Here is a 16,265-nt window from a genome sequence, read left to right on the forward strand (position 1 = left end):
CTCTGTGTGTTTGTGCAAATATATTGGACTCCAGTTTGTACATTTTGGTTTAATTAAATAGGAATCTAGTGTAGAATCAGAACAAATTTCATTGGATAGCGCTATCAAAATATTCCTATTTATTCAATAAAATAGAAAGTTATCTATGCTGAAAAATAATAGATGTGGAAAGTTGCACATAATTTTAGTTTTTGTTGATAAGAAAGGGAAATTATGAAGTTTGTCTTTAATTAGAATATTTCAAAACATAATTGACAAAATGTTTTTAAATGTCATATTGAATAACGTATACCCAAAAGGCAGTTCCTTAAAAGTTTTATCCTTTGGTTTTTAACTGATATATATTGAAAACTTTAATTGTCCTAGAAAACAATGCAGTTATGTTTAAAAGAATTTAGCTTTACCTAACTTCTCTGCCTTGACTGGTGAATGGAATTTTTTTCCAGCTAATGATCTAGCTAGCATAGGAATAAGTTTTAACACCAGCTGGTTGGGCCGGCGGGGGGGGGGGGACGGGGACTTACTTTAAAAAACATGGAGGGAAATAGCCATTTTTAGCATAAAATATTTCTCATAATGATGCTTTTCTGTCATGAGACTCTTTCTCATGAGAAATGCATTCTTTGACAATAAGCATGGAATAGAAGAGATCAATTCATTATGCAAAAATTAACATTATTCCTGCAGCAGCACTTCACCACTTAAGTCTAAATTCAATCTATTCCATCACGGGTCAAAATACCCTATTTCCATCCATCTACCCTTAACGAAATTTATGAGGCAGAAAAGACAAGTAGCTCTATGTTTTTAGATGCACTGATTAGTTTCTGAAGAAAATGTTCTGTTTGTTTGGTGCCCCAGAGATTTTCATATTCCAGGGCAATAGAGCACACGGAGATTTTGGATGAATGAAGAACATGTTTCTTTTGCATAATGAGAGGAAGTTTTCTGTTAGGGCAAGTCCAAAGATCTCAAACTCATTTCTCTAGAATTATCTTTGCCTGAATACTCTTTGAATTTATATTTTTTAGTTTCTCAATATATATTAGCATGTTTCACAGACAAAAGAATTCAATATCAGAACTTTGTTATACTTTGTTTTCCTGAAATTGAATAAAGTAGTGATTCATGATTTTTTTCATGTTTTTTTGCTTTAAATCAAAAGCTACTTGTTAGAGGCCTATTCATTCATTGTTTCTTCTCCTCCTCCTCCTTTTTCTTCTACTGCTACCTGCAGTAGAGTTAGATGTTGAATACCCTTATTCACTACCACACCTTATATTTCAGGAAAATGACAAATAAAGTGAAGAGGGAATGATAAACAATGCATTTATTCTTCTCTTTTTAATTTATTTTTATTTATTTTTACATATTTATTTTTTAAGTGATTAACAATCTTTTTTTTAAGATTTTATATATTTATTCATGAGAGAGAGAGAGAGGCAGAGACACAGGCAGAGGGAGAAGCAGGCTCAATGCAGGGAGCCCGACGTGGGACTCGATCCCGGGGTCTCCAGGATCATGCCCTGGGCTGCCCTCTTCTCTTTTTTTAGTAAAAAATTAAAAGCAAATAATATGACTAAAATAATAAATAACAATTCTTTAATTTCTTGGAACTAATAGATCCTAACAATTTTTGTTATATTTGCTTTATATTTTCAGTTAAAAATATAAAACATTACAGATAAAGTTGAAATGTTTCATTTTTTTCTCTTTCTAGGTTTAATTGTCTTCCCCTCTTAGGACTAACTATGATTGATTGTATTTAGGTGATAAATCCTTTATGTTAAATCTTAAAAATGTCTACACTTAGCTTCATTTTATTAGCTGAATCTTATTTTTTGCTGATTAATAGTTTTCTGTTATTCTAATTTGTTTGTTGATTTTTCCCAGCTTTTAAGATTTTTCTGTTTATTATTTTTTTAAAGACTTTATTTATTTATTTGAGAGAGAGCACAAGTCGTGGAGAGGGAGAAACAGGGTTCTTCTTGAACAGGGAGCCCACAGGGGGCTCGATCCGAGGACCCTGGGATCATGACCTGAGCCAAAAGCAGCCACTTAACTAAACCACGCAGGCGCCCCATTTTTCCTCTTTCTTTTTTTTTTTAAGATTTATTTATTTATTTGAGAGAGAGAAAGAGAGAGAGAATGCATGAGTGGGGAGTAAGCAGAGGGAGAGGGAAAGAAAATACTCAAGCAGACTCCCCACTAAGGTGGAGCCCAACACAGGCTTTAATCTCAGGACCTTAAGGTCATGACCTGAGACAAAATTAGAGTTGATGGCTTAAACAATGGAGCCACCCAGGTGCTCCTTTCTCTTTATTCTTGAAGCTTTGTTATTTCACTATGATATAACTGTGTGAAAAAAAAATATATATATATATGCCCCTCTTGCTTGGTATTTGGTGTGCTGTCCATCTGAAGAAAGACGAATGGAAAAACAATTTGTTTCTTGTCAATTTTTGGGAAAAAGCTCAGCTCTGATCATCTAGAATATTACTTACCTATAATTTCTGCTGTTCACTCTTGCTAGATTCCCGTGTATGGGTGATGGAACTTCTCAGCTGAACTATATCTCTGCACTACTCTGTTACATATGTCTATTTATGTGCTGCGGCTCTCTTGAAATACACCCTGTTTTGAAAATGTATATATTTTTATTTTTTTATTTTTTTGAAAATATATTTTAAAAATAGTTGTGTATGTATGTACACATAGAGATATCTATATATTTCAATCTCTACACTCACACACAATATCAGGTTCAGTATCCTTCATGCAAGAGTTTTTTAATAAAATCTGTTTCATCATTTCCTATTACTTATAAGCATTATCTGTGTGTGTGTGTACATACACATGCCTGTGTGTACATATATTCTACATATATTCTGTCTTTATTGTGAAGTAGCATTGGATTTCCACATGTGAACTCATAACATCATCTTAACTAAAAATTTGAAGTTTAAATATGGGGATGTTTTAGAGGCACCTGGTACTCAGTAAAGCATGTGATTTTTTTTTTTTAAGATTTTATTTATTTACTCATGAGAGACACAGAGAGAGAGAAAGGCAGAGACACAAGCAGAGGGAGAAGCAAGCTCCATGGAGGGATCCCGATGTAGGACTTGATCCCAGATCCTGGGGTCACGCCTTGGACTGAAGGTGGTGCTAAACCGCTAGGCCACCAGGGCTGCCCAAGCATGTGACTCTTGATCCCATATTCAGCATAGAGATTACTTACAAAAAAGACAGAAAGAAAAAAGAAAAAAAAATTAATTTATTCATTTGAGAGAGCACAAGCCAGGGGTAGGGTCAGAGGGAAAGGAGAAGCAGGCTCCCCTCTGAGCAGGGACCTCAACATGGGGTATAATTCCAGGACCCAGGATCATGACTTAAGCTTGAAGGCAGATACTTAGCCTACTGAGCCACCCAACAACCCCAAAAACACAAATATTTTTTAAAACGTGGGGATGTTTTCCCCAAGTGAAATTTGGAAACATTTTTTAAATATTTTATTTATTTTTCATGAGAGACTCAGAAAGGCAAAGACAAAGGCAGAGGGAGAAGCAGGCTCCCTGTGAACCCCTCGATCAGGACCCCGGGATCATGACTTGAGCCAAAGGCAGATGCTCAACCACTGAGTCACCCAGGCGCCACAGAAACATTTTAATAATACATGAGATAGTTTCTTTTAAATCTTGATAATCCTATTCCCCATTACATCTTTGATGTACTCTGAAATCCAGTGGAAAAACTGAAACAAATATTGTGCTTTGTGCTTATAGTAACTTAGTGAGAGGCAATAAAACATGATTGAGACCAAAGTTCCAAGAAAAACTTCCCAGATTCCCACTTGGTTCTGTGTGCCTTTGTGCAATCATTAAGTACTTTTTTGCCCTGGATTCCTCATCTGAAAAGTAAGGATATCAGTATTTTTCTACAGGGTTTTTCCAAGGGGTGATGACCCTATACATATGTAAGGCAATTCGAAGAGCTCCTGACATATAGTACATAGTGAATGTTCAGTACATTTTAATCCTTGCTAACATAGGGTTAATAATTGTAGTTCTAGGCTTATGGTAATTTAGACACTATTACCCCAATTTGGCTAGTTGGTAGGAGTATTTTCAAGAACCAGTAATTTTGTTGGTCTGAATTAAAGAAAAGCATTAAGACAAATGACATTTCTTTTTCATATTTCTCTTTGGAAAGATAAAATACAAAGATTTCACTGTAATACCAAACTGTTTAAACCATTCAAACAATGACTATAGTCATTACAGGAAAATGATATATAACATAACAAACCTGTGTTAAGTACGCTCTACCAATACATGATAACTAATATCAAACAAGATCTTCCCCTAACTCCAATTAATTTTGCATACACATTAAAATCCTGGTTTACACTAAAGACTAAAAACTTCCTGTCCTTACCTTTTAATTCTTTATTTGTAAGTGACTGCTCTCATTACTTCATACATGAAGCCAATAGATCTTTGGGACTATGCCTTTTAACCTACCCTGTAGGCATCCCATCATCAAAGTTTTTAAGTAGCAACTTTCCAAAACAATCTAGCTAGGATTCTGTTTTTGCCTAATTTGGTGATTTATCTTTCAAAGCCAAATATAGTCTAGGTCTTCTTCATGATTTAACTGTATTCAGACCCTGCCTGTGGTCTCTCTCCCTGTCCATATGGTTAAATATAGGAAGGGAGAGTAATGTGACATCATGATTCCTTTCAAGTCTTTTTACATTAATCAGGAAAAATTTTATGGCAACATGTCTTGAATACATTTATTCTTAAGTGTCTTCTATATACATGGCACTGTTCTAAGCCCTAAGGATCTCATATGAAAGACACAGTTTATTTTCTAGTGAGTGGGAGCAAGGATAAATAAATGAACTATTGCCTAAAAATTATGTTATGTGGTGATCTGTTTAAATTGTAAGTTATGCAAGATTACTATACAGTCAGGGAAATATTGAGGTTTTGTTCAGTTTCTTATATTTATATTAATATTAGAAAATTTAGCATTTTACACACTGCCATTGTGTCTAAAAAATTTCTTGCAAAAAACTGTACTTAAAATTTCACATATTAATATATAAATACTTGCTACTAAATTACTTTGTTAGTAATGCTTATGTAGAAATTACTGTAAAAATTCTATAGAAGGTTGAGAGAGAAGGTTAAATAAAATTTATGTCACACATGTAAATAAATATCCTGAGGAAATGACTACATAATAATCTATCCCCAAGTTCCTTTTAAAAGAGTTACCAGGAAATCTTGGAACCATATACAATAATGATAATTCTGTGACATTTCTCTTGCTAGATCTATAGTTATTTAATTCATTTATATAGTTAAAATGTTCTTATTCAGTATATTCACTATTCATTCATCACTTAAACTCTGCATATGATTATAAATTGGAATATGACCTGCATTTTACAATACTGATCAACTTTTTCTGAGAAGTATTAGCCAGTTAGGGTTTCTTGATACCCAAGTCATCAGAAACTTTTACCAGTTCCTTCACAAAACTTTAATAATATACCTAAATGACCTCAGTTCTTTATCTCCTTACTCAGCTGTCAGTTCAATGCCTGAGGCTGAAATAATATTCCTTGCCTAGAGCAACCCCATGCCACCTGCCCCAACTTGAACCACTTGCACTTTCTTCATCTCCCACTCTTCCATAGATTATATCACATTGTATTTGATTTTTTAGGTTGAATTTAAACTCCTGGTTAAGGTCATTCCTCCTTTTCTTAGATTTTTATTTTCTCTGCCTTTCTTCTTTTTTTAATATGTAGAAGCTAATATTTAAATTTGCAATGATTTTTTTTCTTCTCTGCTTTCTCATCACTATTCCCCTTAATGAAGAATTATTTAATGACTTCTAAGACTGATGTGCTGTGGTTTGTCCATTATTCCCCATAGGAGCATAAACCTCATATAGCTCAGTTACCTTTAATTTTAAATCTATTATAGTCCCACTGAAATAAAGTCAATAATACGTCCCTGACAGATAAGACATCTTAATGCCATTTTTGTCATCTGACTTAGTTATTACATTTAATATCTTATAGGTAATTCATGAAGTATTACCTACACTAAAATAACTTTTAGTAAAATAAGTCTAGCTCTAAATGATAACATTGCATCACTGCTTTTAAATAATAAAATTGACAGTCTTAATTTATCTAGAAAGGCTTCACAGTATTATAGGGGAATTATAGGAGTTATATGTGTCACTTCCATAACAGAATTCTCACTTACAGAGACACTGACCAAGAAACAAGGAAGCCCATTGAATTTATTTTTGGCTAATGTCAAAATGAGTAAAATAAATAGTAGACCCATACATACTAGGTCTTTTCATCCCCTTTGCAGAAACTCAAGCTACTCTTTTTTTCAAGATCCCATCAGTCCCCATAGACTAAAAAGAAGAAATATTGCTGTATTTTGATAGACAAAGTTGGAGGATTCTTTTTAAATTTACTGCTCTAAATATAAAACATTTCTAAATGAATACTCTCTAAATATAAAATGTGGAAATACCCTGCATTTCTCATGAAAAGGCCATATTATTCTTCACCCACACTAATTAAAAAGGATATAAATACAATCATTTCATAATGATATATATGTGACTTGTCCATTTGATGAATTGCCAAAATTATACAATTTTTAAAAAATCCAAATCAACCTATGTCTAATGTTATCATGTTTGATTCTCCCCAACATCTCATCAGTGTTTTCTAAGTGAACATTTTAAACAAATTCTCAGAAATTGCCTAAGAAATGAATATTAAGTTCACCTATATTTTGTATGCAAATCTTACAATTTAAATCATCAAGCATCTACTTATGCAAGGATATGTGCCAAACGTTTCTCAAAGACCACCTCTATAAGTGATCAAGGAAATATAAATCTTTTTTTTTTTAAAGATTTTATTTATTTATTCATGATAGTCACACACAGAGAGAGAGAGAGAGAGAGAGAGAGAGGCAGAGACACAGGCAGAGGGAGAAGCAGGCTCTATGCAGGGAGCCTGGCATGGGATTCGATCCTGCGTCTCCAGGATCGCACCCTGGGGCAAAGGCAGGCGCCAAACCGCTGCGCCACCCAGGGATCCCAGGAAATATAAATCTAAAAGAAGTAAAGACTGGCTTTTATGTGTGTGTGTTTAAATTCAACCTAAAATTTATAAAGAATTAGTAATATCATCCACAGAAACACTGAGAAAAGGAAGAAAGGGTTGGTTCAAGTTGAGGCAAGTGTAAGTGGGTTTCTGTAGACAAGGATCAGAAAGGAAACTTTTCTGACGTGGATTTATTTATTCAACACATGTTTATTGCATATCTACTGGGTACCAAACACAATTCCAGGTACAAAACTATTAATAATCCTTCTAGCACTGAGAGAAAAACACAATGAGTAGGTAAATAATATAGTATGCTAGAAAACAATAACTGCTATTTTTAAAAAAGGAAGGTGTAGGAATAAAGCAAAATAAGGATGAGAGTAGTAATTTGTTTCACTAAAAAGTTTGGGCCAGGGTGGACATTCCTGAAGGTCAGATTTGAGTCAAGTTACAAAGAAGAATTAGTTAGCCACCTAGATATCTATGGAAAGAGTGTTCAAAGCAGAAAGAACAACCAAAGCAAAGCAAAGCTTTAACGTCCAAATAGACCTAGTCAACGTGTTCAAAGACTGGAGCTGGTGATAGACAATGCTAGACCATATAGGTTTTGATAGTTATTACAAAGATGTTAGCTTCTACTCTGAGTGAAAAAAAAGGAAGTTCTGTAGAACTTTGAGCTTAGGAGTAACATGATCTATGTTTAGCGTCTGTGTTGAGGATCCATATATAGGTGTATGTGTAGAAGGACGTGGATGAGATTAGAAACAAAGAAACATATTATAAGGCTTTTTCAGTCCTCCAATTAAATAGTGATGATGGCTTAGCTCTGGTGGTGGTAGCAGTGGAAGTGGGAGAAGTTATTGGGATTTGAGAAATGTGGAGCTAACAATTTCCTAGCAAGTTGAATGTGGTGCATGAATAGATTAACTCTATAAGTTATTGTCATAGCTGAGACTCCTGTGAGAAAAAGGATACTAAAATAATCAAGAAGTATAACTGTATATTAATTATATTACATTATTGTTTGATTTTAATTAATTTATTAATTAAATTATTATTAATTTAATATATTTCCTAAATAATATGTTTGCTTTAGTTTTCTATTGTGTACAAATTACCACAAATTTAGCCACTTAAAACAATAAAATGTGTTAGCTCACCGTCAGGTCAGGAGTTTGGATATGGATTAATTGGGTTCTTTGCTCAGCAACTCACTAGGCTGATGTCAAGGTTTACATAGGCCACTATATCACCTGAGGCTTGGAGTCCTCTTCCAAGCCCACTGCTTGTGGGCAGAGTTCAAGTCCTCATGGCTGTATGACTGAAGTCCTACTTTCTTGAGAGTTATAAACTGGGGGATACTTTAGCAACTTGATTTGCCCTCAGGTCCTAACCAGGTTGCCTACTCCCAATGGCAGCTAAATTAGTTAAAGCCAACAAGAAAATCTCTCTCTGGTCCACGACAATAGAATTTTTTAACGTGTTTTTATTATTATTATTTTTTTAGTGTAGTTGGCACACAATGTTACATTAGTTTCAGGTGTACAACATATAAATTCAGCAGGTTTATACATTATGATATGCTTACCAGAAGTATACCTACAATCTTTCCATACAACACTATTACAATACCATTGACTATATTCCTTGTGCAGTCTTTAATTCCTGTGACTTTTTCACTCCATAATTAGAAGCCTATATCTCCCTCTCCCCTTCACCTGTTTTGTCCATTTCCAACCCCACCAGTTATCAGTTAATTCCCAACTATCTGTATTTACAGGTCTAATTCTGCTTTTTGTTTCTTTATTCTTTTTTTTTTTTTTAATTACACATGTGAGAAAAGTCATATGGTATTTATCTTTCTCAATCTGACTTAGCATAAGACTCTCTAGATCCCATCCATGCTGCTGCAAATGGCACATTCTCATCCTTTTTAGGAGTATGTGACATTTCAGTGTGTGTGTGTGTGTGTGTTTATATATATATACAACATTTGTATATCAGTGGATTCAGATTGCTTCCGTATCTTGGCTATTATAAACATTACTGCAGTAAATATATAAATATATATATTTATATATATATACTCTTTTTTAAAATAAATTTATTTTTATTGGTGTTCAATTTACCAACATACAGAATAACACCCAGTGCTCATCCCGTCAAGTGCCCCCCTCAGTGCCCATCACCCATTCACCCCCACCCTCCGCCCTCCTCCCCTTCCACCACCCCTAGTTCATTTCCCAGAGTTAGGAGTCTTTATGTTCTGTCTTCCTTTCTGATATTTTCCACACATTTCTTCTCCCTTCACTTATATTCCCTTTCACTATTATTTTCTCTCTCTCTCTCTCTCTCTCTCTCTCTATATATATATATATATATATAGAATATATATATATCTTTTCAAATTAGTGTTATCATTTTCTTTGAGGAAATACCTACTAGTGAAATTCCTAGATCTATGGTATTTCTGTTTTTTTTTTTTTAATTTCTTGAAGACCCTTCTTACTGGTTTCCACAGTGACTGCACTAATTTACCTTTCTACCAACAGTGCTTGAGGATTCCTTTTTCTCCACATCCTCACCATCACTTGTTATTTCTTATATTTTTCATTTTATCCATCACTACAATAAAATCTTATATAACCTCATATAACCACAGAAGTGATTATCCTGCCATATTCACAGGATGAGAGAATTATCCAGGATGCATGTAATAGAGGGCAAGCACCTTGGCAGTAATCTTAGAAATCTTTTTGCAATTCATTTTTCAATAGAGTTTTATTATTTTAATTTTGACAAAAATTCTAACAGTTTTCTTCTGTATTACATTTAATGAGAGTAAATTGTTGTTAATGTGCTTGGTTAGATCAGAGCAGTTTGTGATAAGTAAAGGATGTGATTATTTTTCTGATAATAGTTGAAAAAACAGTTTACATAGATGCACATGTTTCCAGGTAGGTATGTATGATAGTGTGACTCTGTGGAAGTTATAGAACTAATAATTAATGAGAATAGGTTAAACCAAGAAGGGGTCTTGCTTAGTGAGGGTTGATCATATTTGGGCTAAGTTTAATGGAACAATTAGCATTTGGGTGATGCAATATACTGGCCGTCACTTCTATCTCAAAGCCAAATTCCATTTCTAATTGTCTCTTAAAATCTAAGCCAGACCCAGAAAAGAATCGCAAGGTCTTTACACAATAATGCTGAATTTATTCTAAAGATTAAGTTACCTTAACAAGTGAAATAATTTTTCCTCAAATTAAAAGCTACTGCACTGTGTTTTTTCATGGAAGACACAGTGGCCACCCCACAGTCGTTTTGAAGGGTTTTAGGAATATAGGGACATGTGATCCTCACATCCCCAATTAGATTAGCAGTGGGTATGATTTCTTTTCAATAGTGGCAAAGAAAGATCTCTTCACCACCCCCACCAAACTCCCAGTTCCAATAAAGGAATTCTACAATTGTACTTCAAAATTAGCAAATAAACATAGGAACTTGCCACATCTGGGTGACTATTGCTTATGAGGGGGTAAATAAAAAGTAGATATCTGGAAAATATGTTATCAATGAAGCTGTAAGAAAGATGAGTTGGGAAATAAAGATTGATTTATTAACACCATTTTGTCAGTAAATTCTACATTTATAAATATGATGCTACAATAGCCAACCAATATACAATGTAATGTAGGATGAATTCAGAATTTGCATTCCTAGTTAAAATTTAGTCTTACTCAAATAGAGAAAAACAGAATGAAAATAAACAGGGAATTATTATAATTGTACATGCAATGATCAATATGTCAATGTACTGGTTTTCCAAGATGCCATTGAAAAGGGTGATGTTTCAAGTTAAACCTATCCAATTTCATTTGTTCTCATTAAGGTCATACATTGCCAAGTGGCATAAGGGCCCATCACTATTGTCCTGTTGACGATTATGCAGGCCATTGTAAGACATAAAAGGAAAAAAAAGTGGAAAAGAGGGAAGAGCACAAGGCTGAATTAGAAGATGTAGGTTTAAATCAAAGTACTATCTCAATCCAAGCACTTAATTCTGGGGAGGTGTTTTCCTCATTTGCAAAATGGACATTATAGAACTTACTCTGTGAATGTCGGTATGTTAAAAATCATATCAAAATGAGAACATCTGGCAGCCGGGGTGGCTCAGCAGTTTAGCGCTGCCTTCAGCCTAGGGCATGAACCTGGAGACCTGGAATCGAGTCCCACTTCGGGCTCCCTGCATGGAGCTTGCTTCTCCCTCTGCCTGTGTCTCTGCCTCTCTCTCTCCTCTCTGTGTATTCTCATGAATAAATAAATAAAATCTTAAAAAAAAAAACAAAAAAACAAAATGAGAACACGTAAATGTCAGTTATTTGAAAACTTTAAGTAAGACATTATTGTGATTATTTTCTACAGTCTATCTTAGTGAAAAAATGCTATGGTTAAATATTTTGTTTGTGGAATACCAGAAAAAGAAAGATTACCCAATTCATATACCTACGTAATTGTAACTCAAATGTTTAGTTTGATACTGTCACTCACAGAAGTATTAATAAATCTTAGACTTACTCACTAGTTCTAAATACCTCTCTTATAAAATAATATTTGAATGGGGGTTTTCCAAATTTCACAAGATTTCTGAGATCTTTGCCAAATAGCTGAAAAATTAGGGAGAAACATTTTAACTTACTGAGAATGTAATATAGAATTTTATACTTTGATCAGAATGATTTATTCACTATAAATTGAAAACATAGGTCATAGCTAAATTTTAGCATTTTAATTGTAATTCTCCATGTGAATTTTAGTTAAAACACAAGATTATATTAATTTATTATGTATTAGTAGATAAATTCACAAGGTTCAGAAATTATCTTGTATGGCTAATTTAGAAGCATGTCTTTCTCGGATTCATCTCTTTTCTTTTCTTTTCTTTTCTTTTCTTTTCTTTTCTTTTCTTTTCTTTTCTTTTTTCTTTTCTTTTCTTTTCTTTTCTTTTTTTTTTATCCAGGAGAGAGAAAGAAAGTGTGTGGGAATTGGGGGGAGAGGAAGGACAGAGGGAGAGGGGGAGAATGTTAAGCAGGCTCCACACTCAGCACAGAGCCCAACACGGGGCTCAATCTCACAGCTCTGAGATCCACCTGAGGTGAAATCAAGAGTTAGACGCTTAACTAACTGAGCCATCCAGATCCCTCTTATTTGTTTATTTTCTTGATAAACTTTGTTTTCAAAATACTTTTAGATTTACAGAAAAATTAAAGGTATAGGTTGAGAGTTCCCATGTATCCCACAATATTTCCTCTATCACCAATGTCTTATGTTAATATGGTACATTTGTCACAAATAAAGAATTACTATTACTAAAGTCATGCTCTATACAGATTTCCTTTAAATACCTACATCACCTCAGTGGCTCAGTGGTTGAGTGTCTGCCTTCAGCCCAGGGCGTGATCCTGGAGTCCTGGGATTGAGACCCACATCGGGCTTCCTGCATGGAGCCTGCTTCTCCCTCTGCCTGTGTCTCTGCCTCTCTCTCTCTGTGTGTCTCTCATGAATAAAAAAAAAAATCTTTAAGTAAAAAAAAAAAAGAATAAATATCTACATCTAGATACATAGCTTATGTTCTTTTTTGGTTCTAGGATCCAAGACAGGGTACCACATTACATTTAGTCCTGTTTCCTTAGGCTTTTCTTTTCTGAAGATTACCTTGAGAGCTGAAGACTACTAAGATATTTTGTAGGATGTCTCTCTATTGGAATTTGTCTGATCTTCTTTTCCCCTCATAATTAGAATAAGGTTATAGTTTTGGGTGAGGAAAACCAAAGAGGAAAGGTGAAAAGTCTCATCAATACACAACCTAGCATGATTTATCATGATATATCACTATTCATATTAACTTTGATCACCTGACTAAAGCAGTGTTTTTCAGCTTTCTCCTGGTGAGCCACCTGCTGCCCCCCTCCCACCCCGTGGCTTCTCCAGCCCACCTTTGGCAGGAGTTGTGCCTGGTAGCTACCTCTCCACTGTTTCCCCTAGTGTACCAGCCCTATAGCCTCACACCCTGGTCCTGCCAGACCCTACGATGAGGTGTCTTATGAACAGCCCACTGAGTTCCCCAGGGGCTGGGCCTCTTCTCCAGGGTCATGATGTGTGATTAAAAATAAATAAATAAAATAAAGCTTTGCAAAAACAAAAGACTTTTTTTCCTTTTCCATAATGTACCCTTTTTTTTATTAAAGATTTTGTTTATTTATTCATGAGAGAGAGAGAGAGAGAGAGAGAGAGAGACAGGCAGAAGGAGAAGCAGGCTCCATGCAGGGAGCCCAATGTGGGACTCAATCCCATGACTCCGGGATCACACCCTGAGCCAAAGACAGATGCCCAACCGGCGAGCCACCTGGGCATCCCCGTAATGCATTCTTTGAAAAGAAGTCACTATGCATGCCCTAAGAAATAGGAAATTATGATCTACCTTCTTGAGACTGGAGTTTACACCAAATTATTGGAATTCTTCTGCATTGGAGATTTATCTTTTCTTCTCCATTGATTTACTTATTTAATTCATTTATATCGGTAAAGACTTACAGAAGATTATTTTAGGTTTTGTATTACAGTCCAGTACTACTTTATGTTTTTGAGTTTGAATTATTTCAGCTTTGGCTATTGGGAACTTTTCCACTTGGCCCCTCCATCATTGTGTGTGTGTGTGTGTGTCTGTGTGTGAGTGTGTATATTTAAGTACTTCCTTACTTTCTGACATTATGAGATGCTCTAGGCTAATAGTCTATATTTTCTGCCTCAGCCCTGGAATCAACCAGGTAAATAGATCTGATTCCCTTTATTGAAGAATAACATTAGAGACCAGAATTTGGATCCAAGTATGCTTGTTGCTTCTGTAGTATCTTTGCAGGTAGGCACTGTGAACTGACAGAGAAAGGAATTATACATGAGTAGAGTAAGCTGTGGCTATAAACATATCTGTAAATATTTTTGCATGTAACCATCTGTATTAAAGTAAGCATCACTTCATACTAATGTCTCCAAACCAACTCATTACACATGGGTTTTCTAGCCTTACCCACCTTGATTATCTGTAACCTGCCACTCTAACAATGAGAAACCTGGTTCCCATCAGCTGACATCCTTTTACTTAATTGTTCAGTAAGTCTGAGGTAGAAATTATTAAGATGGAATGTTCAAAAATAAATTTGGCCATATTAAGTCTTATAAAGCTATACTTGCTCACTCAATGGAACCCTAAGAAATTTGGAATTCCTTTTTGGCATATGACAGCTTAGAACAGCATCGTTCAATAGTTACACAATGTGAGCCACAAATGTTAGTCACATATACAGTTTAAGATTTTCATGTAGAGGCATTAAAAAAATAAAGTAGCAAGTGAAAAACAATACATATAAAATAAAATAACTATATATAATAAAAATATATAGTGGTTTTAGAATTGTCAGTCTTTACTCCATGGATAACAACTTTATCAACTTAAAATAAAATGCTCATGAATGGTTTGTTTTGCCTTTAGTCTTATAGAATCCACTCATTTCCAGTACATTTTTTTCAGTGAGATGAATTTATACACATGCAAAAGTTATATTATTTTGTCATATTCTAGATTTCATCTTGGGATTCTTCTGTTCCTACATGATTTTTTTTATTTGAAACATTGAGATTGACTGTCAGTGCTGAAAACACTCTAAGCGTTTTTGACAAAAGGTTAATGTCATGTGTTCACCACTGCAGCTATCATTCAGAATAATTTTACTCAGGACAGTTAAAAATCCTTTATGCTTTACTCATTAACTCTCTACCTTAAACTCTTACCAACAACTGTTTCTGTAGTTTTTCCTAGTCCAGAGTGTCATATAAATGTAATTAAAAAGTATGTAGTCTTTCACTATTAATATTCATTTAAAATTCATTCATGCCTTTGCATGACTTACTACTTTGTTATTGCTGAATAATATTTCATATTTATCAACCTACCACAGTTTATTTATCCAGGAACCTATTGACGGATATCTTGGCTGCTTCTGTTTTGACAATAATGAATAAAGTTGTTACAAATATTCACACATAGGTTTTATTATTTTCAAATCAGTTAGCAAATACCTAATACAATTTCTGGAACACAAAGTAAGATTATGTTCAGTTTTCTAAGATGTTGAACTCTCTTCCAAACTGGCTGTATCATTACTGCTCAACATTCTCACTCTTTTCCATTTCTTTGGAATGAAGCCATTTAAATAGATATTTAGTGCTATCTCACAGTGTTTTAATATACATTTCTCTAATGACAGATGATGTTGAACATCTTTCCATATGCTATTTGCTTTCTGCATATCTCTTAGAAAAACATCCGGTCAGACTTTTTCCACATTACACAGTTAGATTGTTTGTTTTCTCATCATTGGGTTCTTTTTTTTCTTTAAAAGATTTTATTTATTTATTCATGAGAGACACACACACAGAGAGAGAGAGAGAGAGAGAGAGAGAGAGAGGCAGAAACACAGGCAGAGGGAGAAGCAGGCTCCATGCAGGGAGCCTGATGTGGGACTCGATCCCAGGTCTCCAGGATCACACCCTGGGCTGAAGGCGGCCCTTAAACCGCTGAGCCACCTGGGCTGCCCTCATCATTGGGTTCTGAGAGTTCTTTATACATTTTGGATATATGTTATTAATCAGATAAATGTTTGCATATATTTTCTCTCAGTATATAGCTCAACTTCATTTTCTTAAAAGTATCTTTTGCAGAATTAAAGTTTTTCATTTTAATAAATAGCCAACTAATTTTCTCCCTTTTATGAATCATGCTTTTGGTTGTGTTCTTCAGAGTAGTGGTGAATAATTGTAGACATCCATGCTTTGTTCATGATCTTAGATGAAAAGCATTTTGTCTTTCATCATAAAGTATAATGTTAGATAATTATTCACTGAGGGACGCTTCGGAGGCTCAGCAGTTGAGCGTCTGCCTTCAGCCCAGGGTGTAATCCTGGAGTCCTGGGATCGAGTCCCACATTAGGCTTCCTGCATAGAGCCTGCTTCTCTCTCTGCTTGTGGCTCTGCCTCTCTCTCTCTGTGG

Source organism: Canis aureus, chromosome 8 (genome assembly GCF_053574225.1).
Source record: "Canis aureus isolate CA01 chromosome 8, VMU_Caureus_v.1.0, whole genome shotgun sequence".
Taxonomy (NCBI): domain Eukaryota; kingdom Metazoa; phylum Chordata; class Mammalia; order Carnivora; family Canidae; genus Canis; species Canis aureus.